Source organism: Nannobrachium achirus, assembly GCF_963921795.1.
Source record: "Nannobrachium achirus genome assembly, chromosome: 21".
Taxonomy (NCBI): Eukaryota; Metazoa; Chordata; class Actinopteri; order Myctophiformes; family Myctophidae; genus Nannobrachium; species Nannobrachium achirus.
Genome location: NC_137828.1, coordinates 55,164,594 through 55,178,178, shown reverse-complemented (window position 1 = coordinate 55,178,178; position 13,585 = coordinate 55,164,594). Strand labels below are relative to the sequence as shown.

The 13,585-nt window shown below is 42.3% G+C and overlaps 1 long non-coding RNA gene across 1 annotated transcript; it reads left to right on the top strand.

Moving 5' to 3' along the window:
- The first annotated feature begins 238 nt into the window (after positions 1-238).
- Positions 239-10,371, top strand: LOC308306860. Its single transcript, XR_013963182.1, has 3 exons — positions 239-653; positions 9,066-9,205; positions 10,026-10,371. It is a non-coding gene; the product is annotated as an uncharacterized lncRNA (long non-coding RNA).
- The last annotated feature ends 3,214 nt before the right edge of the window (positions 10,372-13,585 follow it).

Below are 13,585 nucleotides of genomic sequence, written 5' to 3'. Positions count from 1 at the left end.
GTGCACGAACGAGACGAGACCAAATGACTATCGTAATTAAACATAATATATAAAAAGTGTTTTGTCTCAGATCCAATTTAAAAATGTAACTTCTGTTAAATGTTGGTCACAGTTAAGACAAATGTGAAAGGATGACTTGGCAAAAAGCATTTATTTATCCAAATGGATTACCCAGCATGCACCGCGCATATGCTGGCCAATAGAGTGGCTGGCTTGATATTGTATTAATGTCCTACAGTTGTGTTTTATGAAACCCTCATCTCTTGACTCTGTAAAAAATAAGGCGATTTTATGCTTTCCAAGGATGTGCAATGCAAGGACCAACGTTATATTTTGAGTGAATAAAGTAAGCAAAACGATAATATGTTATTTCCTATTTTGAGGACTGACGTCACAGGGCCAGCGTCACGCAGTGGGAGAGTATTTTTTGCAGGTCTTTCAGTCCGAGCGTATAAAAAAAGCAACTGGGTTAAGGTGGAGAGAGCCAATCACAATCTTCCACGGCCTTAAGCCAGTTGCATTTGTCCTACAGTTGACTGAATGACCTGCTATTTCGTCTTCCGCTCTGTGTGTGGACTGTTGGAGGATTGTTTACATCAGGAACAAGAAGCGTGGTGGATTTATGAACGATTCCTGGGTATAAGTCCATTCAGGTAAGATACAATGACGGGGGTTTATGTTGTTACATGTCAGGATGTGTAGTCTGTAATCTGTATGCTTATCTTTGCGACTCACTTAAAGGGACATTCCACTCTCAACAGGGAAACAGCTTGTGAGCTTCTCTCCACATAAACACACTTGTAACTTCAAACTCCATTTTAACCATGATAGATTCATTAAAAACACCCATTATTATTTTTCTGTTGACTCATATTACCCTCCTATGTGAGCAGGCCGTTTTTTTTCCTCATTTATTTTTAATAATTATTTGGGAAAATAGAAAAAAAAAAAGGAAACAATAATTATTAAACATCTCCCCCAGCCAGGGAGCTGAGAGAGATGAAGCAGGGACCCTGTAGCAACTCATAATGTAATAACGGCTCATAATGTAATAAGGGCTCATAATGTAATAAGAAAAATGTAATAAAAACTCATAATGTAATAATCAGCTCATAATGTAATAAAAAAACAAGCACATAACGTAATAATGGATTTTTCAATAATGTAATAATGTAATAATGTGTTACATTAAGAACCTCCACATAGGAGGCTCATAATGTAATAAAACTTCATAATGTAATAATGTATTTTTTATTACATTATGAGCTGATTATTACATTATGAGCTTTTATTACATTTTAATTATTACATTATGCGCTTGTTTTTATTACATTATGAGCAGATTATTACATTATGAGTTTTTATTACATGTTTTTATTACATTATGAGCCCTTATTACATTATGAGTTGCTACACAACCTGCCAACTTTGTTGATGAAGAATGGAGCAACTATCTGCTAAACATGCAGCAAATGAACACATATGGGGATCGTTTAGCTGTACAAAGAGCATCCACAATGTTCAACATACAGTTCGTGATTGTATCGACACTGGGTGTTGATGCAACATCGATAATATTCCCATGTGGTCAGTATGACAGTCTGTAAGCCTTGATGGACCAGTCACACACTTGATTCAAAGAGTCCAGGAAGCAGAGGAGAGCGCACCACTTCAATCTGTCCCACACTCTGGCCCTAAGTCTAGCCCTCACTCTGGCCCTGACTCAGTACCTCACACTGGCCCTGACTCGTTCCCTCACTCTGGCTGGCCCTAAATCTGGCCCTCACTCTCGCTGTAAGGCCCTCACTCTGGCCCTAAGTCTGGACAGATCGAAGTGGTGCGCTCTTTGAATCAAGTGTGTGACTGGTACATCAAGGTTTACATAATGGTCCCCATGACCTTCAGCAGGGGTTGACACTAAGGTCTAAGAGGCACTTGCCCGCCGGGCAAGTACAGGTCATGTTCTACTTGCCCAAAGGTCATGTACACAAAGTAAATCGTCCATTATAAAATGATAGGTAAGATTTTAATTACCACTCAATTTAACTCAATAACAATTTGTAATCATACCTCAATACCTCCAAATCCAAATACCTAGGTAGTTATGATTGCTATGGTTTCACACTTTGTCATTTTATATATTTTTTTTATGGCCACGTTCAGGTGTTTAGACAGATATATTGTGTTGTTTATAGACGGTCGTGTCCCCTCTCAAATGAGCAATTGCCCAGTCGGGCAACCTGAAAGCAAACTTCACCTGCCCCAAAGTTTTATGTACCTGCCGGGGGCAGTTGGGCAAGCCTTAGTGTCAATGGCCGGGTTTCCCAAAGCGCAGTCGTACAAGCCCGTCGTAGGACACTCCGGTACGACGACGAAGCTGTTTCCCAAACGCGCCTCTCTGAAAACAGGCTACGCATGCCCAGAGATGGGCGAAAATACATTGAAAAGTATTTTGATACAAAATACAAATAGGCCTACTGGGTCAAAAAATGTATCAAAATACAAAATATAAATACAGGCCAGAGAAATGTATTTAAGATTCAAATACGTATTTTGTATTTTGAAAATACATAAATACTTTTTGTAAAAATTGATGCAATGATTAGTAATTTTATAGATTGACTGCCAAGTATTACATTAATTGCCTGTCAGAATTTCAAAGAATAAAGTGCCTTCCAGAAGATACGCGGTCACCGCCTCCTAGTAATTCATTTTCAATGGGAGGCGGGCGGCTATTTTGGCCGCGAGCGTGCTCGTTTGTGCATATGCGGGCAGCGATAGATGGATTGTGTTCATCTTTGTGAAATACAGCGTGGCGTTTACTCACTGAGCGAGTGTGTTTGTGTCTCACCGCGGTGCGGTAACCTCTGATCCATGCGGCAGCCATAGCGGTGACCGCGTATCGTGTGGAAGGCACTTAAATTGACCATACTAGGTGTTTGTCTTGAGCAGGCAGCCTAAATATTTACCACTGTGTGCCAGTGTGTGAGAGCTCAGGCCAGAAGTGCCTTCCACACGATACGGCCGCCGCTTGGGTCAGCGGTGGCCGCACCGCGGTGAGACACAAACACACTCGCTCAGTGAGTAAATGCCACACGGTATTTCACAAAGATGAACACAATCCATCTCTCACTGCCCACGCATGCATATTGCACAAACGAGCACGCTCGCGGGGATTTTCACGGGACTGCGCCCGCTTGCCTCACCGCCTCAAAACTTCGCTGCGTGGCAGAAATAGCCGCCTGCCTCTCATTGAAAATGAATTACTAGGAGGCGGTAACCGCGAATCGTCTGGAACCCACTTTACCGTTATCTTCTAAAGGAACTATGGCATGAGACTGAATGCACAGGTGCCTCTGCGCCAGAACTTCATAGAGTGCAAAACCGCTCTGCCAGCCTTATAATAATAACTAAAACTGCACTCTGTTGAGGTGCCAACTTGCTCCTTGTGCACAAGTAGGCCATGTATGGCCTGCTTGTGCGCCAGCAGAGCGTGCCATGAGGTGCGCTCAACACTGGCATCACCACTGGCGATGCCAGTGATATCACCACTGGCATCACCAGGAATTATGGTCCCATTGGCTGTTAATGATGACATTGCCAGAAATGCTGGTCCCTTATTGTGCTACGTGCTTAAACACACACAGCTACCTACCACCCAACCTACATACATACATACATACATACATACATACATACATACGCAGATGAACGCAGTACTTGCGCGCAAGTAATTCAAAATTGTAAACATAATGCACTTTACATTTGAAGCAAATCAAAGTCAAGTGCTATGGCTGTATCACGCACACACAAACCACCAGCAAATTAGATTGAAGGAAAATGTGTCTTTCCCCCTACAGTTTAAACCTTTGTGAATGTTTAAAATGTGTCCATTTGAGTATAAAATTACATTAAAAAGTATTTTGTATTTCAAATACAGAAAATACTAGACCTGAAAGTATTTTGATACAAATTACATCCAATTTTTCCATCCCAGCCAAATACAAATTACAAAATACAAAAAAGTTTTTCAAATACGTATTTCAAATACATGTATTTCAAATACTGCCCATCTCTGCGCATGCCCTTAGGCTGGCCAGAGCCTTGTATTATAGAGTTCTGCCAACTCTGCCCCCATGTGAACGGAGATGATGCAACTCTGCACCGACTCTCCTTGAATGGCTCTGGGTCCTGATTGATCCCCACAACCAGCTGCGCTCGCAAATGAATTTCAGCTGTTGTGTGATTGTAGCCTACTCGCCCCGCGAGAAAGAAGTAGAAAACAATGCTGAAAATTAACAAACTTGTTGGTAGGCTAACTGACCACACAGACCCCTTGTTTTTATTTTAAACTCTACTTGGAAGATTTAACAGCTGCACAAAATAGCCTAGTTGTTTTAATTTTAAACTACGACTTAACTGTTCGTCTAAATCATCTTAAATATTTATATAAGCTACCATGAGACTATATTATAGAGCTTTGATTTTCAAAGTGGGTCCGGGGACCCCAAGAGGTCCTTGATATGTGGCGATGCACTTAAACGGGAGTCGAACCCGAGGCTTTGACTCATCAGTCTAACATACAGTCCACCAAGCCAACAGCGGTGGCAAAAAGGTTGAAGTAGGAACCAAATGAACCCTCATCATGGGTGTAACTCAGAGAGTGTACTGTACAATTAAATGGTCCCATTTGTACATGCACGTAGCAGGCTACATACCCAAGATGAGGGTCCATTTGGTTGAATATAACTTCCTAACTAAATACAACAGCCCTGCCAATAAAATTCAGCGCTTGATTGGCGCAATGGCTTGTGTGTTGGACTGACAAGTGGAAACTCCGGGTTCTATCCCTGCTTCCGTGCGGTATTATATATCATTTAGCTGGGGACCCCCAAGCCCAAGGGTCCCCGAACCACACTTTGAGAACGAATGGGGAGCTCTTCATTTTTATGTAAGTATTTTGTGTTGTGGTGCGCTCTCTCAAGCAACCCAACAGACGCATAACATAACAAATATATAGTTAATCTTTTTTTTCTTTTTTTTTCCCCTCACTATATTACTTATTTTTATAGCAGGTGTGTAGCCTAAGCTAGCTACTCTGCCATCCACTTGACTTAGATCGATTTTTATATACTTTTATAGTTATACTTATAGTGATCAGGTTCACTACAAAGGGTTTAAGGGCGCCCCAGGTCACCTTTAAAAAAAAACCTTCGTAAGACAGGTCTGCGAGATTGACAGGAGCCTTCACAGGTTCTTCTACGATCGTCCTGGAGACCTTACGATGGGTTTTCTGAAGTCATTCCTAAGGTGTGCTCACCCATCGTAGCAGCCCATTTGGTTCCATTGTACACTCTCGACCGGTTTCCTGAAAGCCGTCGTAGCCTTGATTGACAGGAGCCTTCATAGCAGTTTTGCTGCTACGATGGGTCTTACGACCATCCTAAAGCTTAAGATCGCTTTGGGAAACCCGGCCAGTGCCTGTTCGGCAAAGTGGCCCAGAACTAGCAATGGCAGACTGTCGTCATACTGACCACATGGGGATATTATCGATGTTGCATCAACACCCAGTGTCCATACAATCACAAACTGTATGTTGAACATTGTGGATGCTCTTTGTACAGCTAAATGATCCCCATATGTATTCATTTGCTGCATGTTTAGTAGATAGTTGTTCCATTCTTCATCAACAAAGTTGGCAGGTTGTGTAGCAACTCATAAGGTAATAAGGGCTTATAATGTAATAAAAACATGTAATAAAAACTCATAATGTAATAATCAGCTCATAATGTAACTAGAAGCAGTGCTCTTCCGAGCACAGGTCTCCACCAGGTCAGGCATGTAATGTGTTTTACATAAGTCGGCCTCCTGATGGTGCTATAAAAGGCTGATGTAAAAAATGCAGGGAAAAGGTTTTACCTTGGCCTCTAAGGAGTGCGCATACAAAGTTTGACACTAATCGGTGGAGTTATAGGTGAAAACATGAATCGGCCTGTTATAGCGCCACCATGAGGCTGATTTGATTTTTCTTAAGTGGCATTTATTCCTCTGCCTATTGGGAATGTGCATGCACAATTTCACCAAAATCGCACACTGCGTTCAGGATTTCAGGCATTTTATTCAAAACTGACCAATCCTGCAAACTTTGAAAGCCAGTTTTAGCCAATCAGGATGGAATATGGAAAATCTGACACATCCATGTCGATCACATGACTGTAGAGATACTGTCTACTGCTTTACGTGATTTTTGGACAAAATCTGTAGGAGTACTGGCAAAAGTTAGTTTTGCAAAAGTCGGCCTCCTGGTGGCGCTAGAACAGGCCCATGTGAAATATTTGGGGCAGAGGTTCTGAATTGGTGTCGAGGGAGTGTGTGTGCACAGTTTGGCAGCGACCGGGCCAACGGCGCCGGAGATTAGCTGGTAACGGACAAACGGACGGACGGACGGACGCACGCACGGACGCACGCACGGACGCACGGACGGACGGACGGACGGAGGGGAAAACATACTCTCCCTCAGCCTTCGGCTGGTGGAGACAATAAAAAACAAGCGCATAATGTAATAATTAAAATGTAATAAAAGCTCATAATGTAATAATCAGCTCATAATGTAATAAAAATACATTATTACATTATGAAGTTTTATTACATTATGAGCCTCCTATGTGGAGGTTCTTAATGTAACACATTATTACATTATTACATTATTGAAAAATCCATTATTACGTTATGCGCTCGTTTTTTTATTACATTATGAGCTGATTATTACATTATGAGTTTTTATTACATTTTTCTTATTACATTATGAGCCCTTATTACATTATGAGCCGTTATTACATTATGAGTTGCTACAGACCCCTTAACTGAGAGAGATGAAGCAGGAACCCCTTAACTGAGAGAGAGATGAAGCAGGGACCCCTTAGCTGAGAGAGATGAAGCAGGGACCCCTTAACTGAGAGAGAGATGAAGCAGGGACCCCTTAGCTGAGAGAGAGATGAAGCAGGGACCCCTTAACTGAGAGAGATGAAGCAGGGACCCCTTAACTGAGAGAGAGATGAAGCAGGGACCCCTTAGCTGAGAGAGAGATGAAGCAGGGACCCCTTAACTGAGAGAGATGAAGCAGGGACCCCTTAGCTGAGAGAGAGATGAAGCAGGGACCCCTTAACTGAGAGAGAGATGAAGCAGGGACCCCTTAACTGAGAGAGATGAAGCAGGGACCCCTTAGCTGAGAGACAGATGAAGCAGGGACCCCTTAACTGAGAGAGATGAAGCATGGACCACTTAGCTGAGAGAGAGATGAAGCAGGGACCCCTTAACTGAGAGAGATGAAGCATGGACCACTTAGCTGAGAGAGAGATGAAGCAGGGACCCCCTAGCTGAAAGACAGATGAAGCAGGGACCCCTTAGCTGAGAGAGAGATGAAGCAGGGACCCCTTAACTGAGAGAGATGAAGCAGGGACCCCTTAGCTGAGAGAGAGATGAAGCAGGGACCCCCTAGCTGAGAGAGAGATGAAGCAGGGACCCCTTAACTGAGAGAGATGAAGCAGGGACCCCTTAGCTGAGAGAGAGATGAAGCAGGGACCCCCTAGCTGAAAGACAGATGAAGCAGGGACCCCTTAACTGAGAGAGATGAATCAGGGACCCCTTAGCTGAGAGAGATGAAGCAGGGACCCCTTAGCTGAGAGAGTGAGATGAAGCAGGGACCCCTTAGCTGAGAGAGAGATGAAGCAGGGACCCCTTAGCTGAGAGAGAGATGAAGCAGGGACCCCTTAGCTGACAGAGAGGGACCCTTAGCTGAGAGATTAAGCAGCTTTGTCTCTCTCTCTCTCTCAGCTAAGGGGTCCCCCTATTAAAGCTAAGGGGTCCCTGCTTAGCTGAGAGAGGGATGAAGCAAGCAGGGACCCCCTTAGCATGCCTTGAATGCTTTGTTGTCAGTATTAAAGTGATAGGTAAAGCCGCTGTTCTTTACTTCAACAGGGGGTCCGGGGGTCCCCAGAGTTACTACAGGGGGGTCTTCCAAATCTTTGAGTGATAGAAACTTTTGTTTATTAACCACTTGAACCCTAGCGTCCATATTCTGAGAAATCTAGCCAAAAATAGCAGATCTCCTATTTTAGGCAGAGAGCTTTGGTGAATAGGGGAAAAGAGCAGACTAAGTACAGAGTGAAAGGTCAAGTTTATTAATATTGACAGTTCAAGTGGTTAAATATCTGAAAACACAAATTGACATGAAAATACACTGATGATTGTGCTGTCAAACAATGAAACTATATGGAATCTAATCAATCTATGAACAGGTTGTGGGGGTCCCTGCTTCAATCTCTCTCAACTAATGGGTCCTTGGCCTGAAAACGTTGTTTAATCTGTCAATTATTTAAGCAATTAATCAGATTGTGGCATTTGTTTAGCTATTACCTTATACATTCTGATTAAAGAATAGCTACACATTTGTCAGGCTAAATGGTAACCGTGTTCTTTTCAAATAGGTAATTTAAAAATAAATATTCAAGGCATATTTTTAGCAGGGTTCCCACGGTCATGAAATTACTGGAAATATTTTGAAACAGTCCTGGAAGGTCCAGGAGAAATAGCTATGCATTCTTTGAATATTAGAGGCAGAAATTGTGAAAATAGCCGATCTTCATGCTCACAACGTTGCGAGGCGTTGTGAGCATGTAGATCTGCTATTTTCACAATAGAACAGTGTTATACAACATTTCTCAACTCTTTAGTGCTCGTCAGGGTGCCGGGTCCCCAGTAAAAACATGATTATTTCGGGGTCACGGCCTGAAAAGGTTGAGAACCACTGGCATACACTACCTGTCTTTGGGCATTGTGCATAGGAGTAAGCAACATGTTATTGAGCTGAATTATTGTTATATAGTCCTGTATATTGGGTTAAATATTCTGGAAAAGTTTTGGAAATTAATTGGAAAACATTTGTGGGAACCCTGAGTAATGTGTGTGTGTGTGTGTGTGTGTGTGTGTGTGTGTGTGTGTGTGTGTGTGTGTGTGTGTGTGTGTGTGTGTGTGTGTGTGTTTGTGTGTGTGTGTATTACTACCAGCGGGGCATCCTGGCCTACCAGTTCAAAGAAAGGCCCAAGAACATTCGCTTCATCGACGAGGAAGATGCAGGCTGCCACGGTGCCCCAGCCCCACAGACCAGCTACGTCACCATCATCCCAGCCAACCCCATAAGCACCAGGTAGGCCTGTCACAATTATTACCAGGGTTCCCACGGTCATGAAATTCCTGGAAATATTTTGAGATTAGAATCATATTTTTCCAGTACTGGAAAAGTTTTGGAATTGATCAAGGCTCCTGGAAGGCCCTGGAAAAAATAGCTATGCATTGTCTTTGGTTATTGATTTGGTTAATACCTCTGAAATGGCAAATTAAACATGGGCCAAATTGTCAAATATTAGAGCCAGAAATTGTGAAAATAGCCGATCTACATGCTCACAACGTCTCGCAGCGCAGTTTTGGAAATTAATTGATAAAAAGCTGTGGGAACCCTGTTTTAGTTCTTTAGCACGGTATTAATAGAAATTCCAGCGATTGTGTGCCGATTTGATTACGATTACTAAACTAGTAAGACGCCTCAGGGCGACAATTCTTGGCCATCTGGCCAGTGATGTATATCGGACCAGTTACCCATATACTATATGGAGATCCATGTACTGTACGTCCCTTTTATGCCCATACATGGAGATCCCTGTCTGAACCAGCCGCACATAATATGGGCTGTCTTCCTCCACATATGGGCAATTCCATTATGCAGTTCTGTTAGATATGGGCTTAATCAGGAATCTCCATATATGGGCATAAAAGATTCTGGGGAATACCCATATATGGACTTTTACATAGGTGATGTCACCGGATGTATCAAGGGAACCAACCCATATGTAAAAATGTGTACACACACACGTCTACACGGAGATAAGCTGTGACATTTCTCATGGCAACCTTAAGTCGCAATTAGTTGGGGCACTCCAAATTTACACAAACTCTGTTTTTCTCCACAGATGAAGCCCAAACATGCCAGGAAGGTCAACGTTGCGGCTGACTCTGGATTGCCACAGTGACCTCCGAGAGAGCAGCATGGATCTGTCTACAGCAGGATCAGCATGTGCGACCACTGGAGCACTTTTGGACTGAACTCTTTACATTTGGATTTGGTGGACAGATTTGTGGAGTATTTATCTGCAACTGCCTGAGGACAATGAAACAAAATGGACTTCCAGGAGCTGCTCACCAGCTTCTACCGGAATGGAGAGCACCTCCCACGGTCACCAGCCCATTCGCCTATAACTTATTCGCCTTAACAGATTTCGCTCTTTCACCGTGCATGGAGGAGAGTCTTTTCACGGCCGTTGAAGAGCCATTTCGCCTAAATGTTCAAGGGTCCGTCTTTTTTATCCATTTTGCCTGGCTGCCACGCTGTGGGCAGACAGACAGACAGGTAGACAGACAGACAGACAGACAGACAGACAGACAGACAGACAGAATTTGGCACAGAGCAGAGGAGCGTGAACCAGACACCACTTCACCATAATAAAGCAGCAGTAGTAGGCTATCTTCCAAATCAAATTGTCAGGAGGACATCATGTCATGACTCATGACCTTGCGCAGCAGTGCACGTATCAATTAATTAATTATTTAGACACTGATTCCAAAGCTCTAATCTGTATGTCTGCTCAATTCTGCTGTAAACATAATGTTGGCCTTCGTTCCATTTTGCGGGCTGGGCGGCTAACAAAGTAAATCGTCACTGTCGGGCAGAAACCTTGTATCTCCAAGTTTCAAATGTGTACATTTTTTCGCAAAGCCCTGCTTCATCAAACAAGGCTGTCGCACAAAAGTAGTGAAAACAGCCGATCTACAAGCACACAACGCCTCTTTAATTACTTTATTAAATGATAAATACAAAACAAACGGGTTTCCACCCGACAACGACAAATTATAACTCAAGTAATTGGCCCACTGGCTTGTCACTTGTCATGATCTGAAATGGCAAATCTTTGAGTAGCAGCAGCGCTATGGAGAGAGATCTCTCTCTATAGCGCGCAATTAGGGCCTCTCCAACTATTTTTCCCGGGCTGAATCAGGGGCCCAGCACGTCCCTGGTTCTCAACCTGTGGGTCAGTACTCTGTTAACTGTTACTCTTGTTGCATCGAGGGCAGACGTTTTGAAAATGGTGCGTTATCTTGTGGAAGAATACATTGAAAATATATGGAAAGATACAGTAACACGATATATTTCCAAGCTGTATCACAATACACAATCTTATCACGATTCTTTCTCATGTTGGTTTTTATGTTTATCTTTCAAGTTACTTAACAGTCAACCTCCTACAAGATAACAAAAAATAAAAGGGAAAAAGGATGAGGTTTGACAACTACTGATTTAGACGAAATTGCTAATTCTCTGTATTAACAATTCAACATGCATTGTATCACGATATATACTGTATATAATATATCTGAAGAGGCGTATCAACGATATGTATCACCAAATCGCCCACCCCTACTGTTAAAGCCAAATTGACATTATTGTTTATTTATATTTGAGTGAAATGCATGGTCTGGCCTTGCCAATTGTCTTTTTAAGCTTCAGGTGGTTGTTATGGTAACGCCTGCTGTCAATCAAATTGTTGCCGTCATCTGTCAATCACTGTTGGTTTTCGACCGTGTTTACCGTGTTATGCTGTGCTGGTGCTTTTGTTTTAAGATCTTTTGCATGTTACTGTTTTTGTATCAATAAATGATTTTTCATATCCAACTTAATATCTACTCTCTGGACTTACTAACCACACACTACATGCGTGTATGTTTTATGCTTGTTGCCCGCAGTAGGGCTTATTGGTAAGCCGTGAGTCAGATGATAAACCTTTGTGCTGTATACAGTATGTCTGCTTTACAGTAACAATTAGTGTGCTATTACATAGTAATAATGCAGTGATACAACTAAGCAGTTAAAATTAGCCAAAAATAGCAGATCTACAAGCTCACAATGCCTCGCGCTGCGAGGCCGTGTGAGTTTGTAGATCGGCTATATTCGGCAAAGAGTTTTGTGTCGTGGAGAAAAAGAGCAGACCAAGTACAGAGTGAAAGGTCAAGTTTATTAAGTATTGACGGTTCAAGTGGTTACAGTAAATACTCTGATGATTTTGCTGTCAAACAATGGAACTATGGAATCACTGAAAAGGTTATAGGGACCTCCTTGGCCTGAAAACGTTTAACGTTGAACCCAGAACCTTAGAAGATATGCTATTTTCAACTAGCCAATGAACAACAGATGTTGATACTACCCTGTAGTATTTAGGATGGGGACCCCTGTATCTGAGGGGACTACCCATAACTACAAAGGTTCATTAGTCCTACATTGGTTAGGGTTAAGTTTAGGGTTAGAATTCACCAGGTAAGCATTCACTAGTTTCGGACTAATGGGCTGTAGGGTTAGGGTTATCAAATCGTCAGACTTTTCTTTGTTCTCTCTCTCTCTCTCGCTGAACAATCTGTTATAATGTCGGTCTTTGATTATGGTGATGTGCTGTGTACATGCATGCCTCACTCTCCACACTGAAGCCTCTTGATGCTGTCTACCACCGTGCCTTGCGGTTTATAACTGGTGATGATTATCTTACCCATCATTGTTTATTATATGAAAAAGTAGGTTGGCCATCTCTCACAGTTCATAGAGAGCAACACTGTATTTTATTTATTTATAAGGCCTTCTGTGGTAAACTTCCTTTGTATTTATCCACATTGGTAGAACCAATAGTCACTGGACATGCAACTCGCTCACAGGTATTCATTAGGTATTCCTGTCCAACTATGAATAGTGAGCAAGGAAAGACGGCCTTCAAGTATTATGCTCCACACAAGTGGGATAAACTTCAGGAATCTCTGAAACTGGTTCGATTGGTCTCTATAGGGACATTTAAAGTGCTCCTTGAGGGCACACTACATAGTGAATGCACATGTTTTGTGTAAGAACTATATTATATGTTATGTACTTCCTGCATCTGTAACGTTATACTGTGGTTTGATTGTCTATTGTATTTTACATTGCTTGTGTGGTTTTTTATGATGTGATCAGGGTGTCCTTGAAAAAGAGAGCTTGCTCTCAATGGGCTCCCCTGAATTAATAAAGGAAAAAGAAAGAAAGAAAGAACTTCATTAAGTTTTATGTATTTATGATAAGATGTCATTATACACTATGAACTTCATTATAAACTTCATAAAGCTCAGATAAAGTTGTGTAATACCCATTGTATCTATATCTGTCTCTCTGTTATGCCCATATTTGGTGTTCTGTGCCCATGCCAGTCTGTGACAACTCCGTGATGTCAGTCATTTTGGGCACTGTTTAGTATCAGTGATGTCAGTCATGACAAATATAATTTGTGCATTGTTTCAGTATGCGGCTATTACCATGGTGGTGGGTGGTGACACTGTTTAGTATCAGTGCAGACAGACGGCGGACAGGGTTAGGGTTAGGGTTAGGGTTAGGACATCCTAATGTCCAAAAGGACATTCAGTCTATTAACAGATACAGTAGATGGGGCGTGCAGCGTTTTTT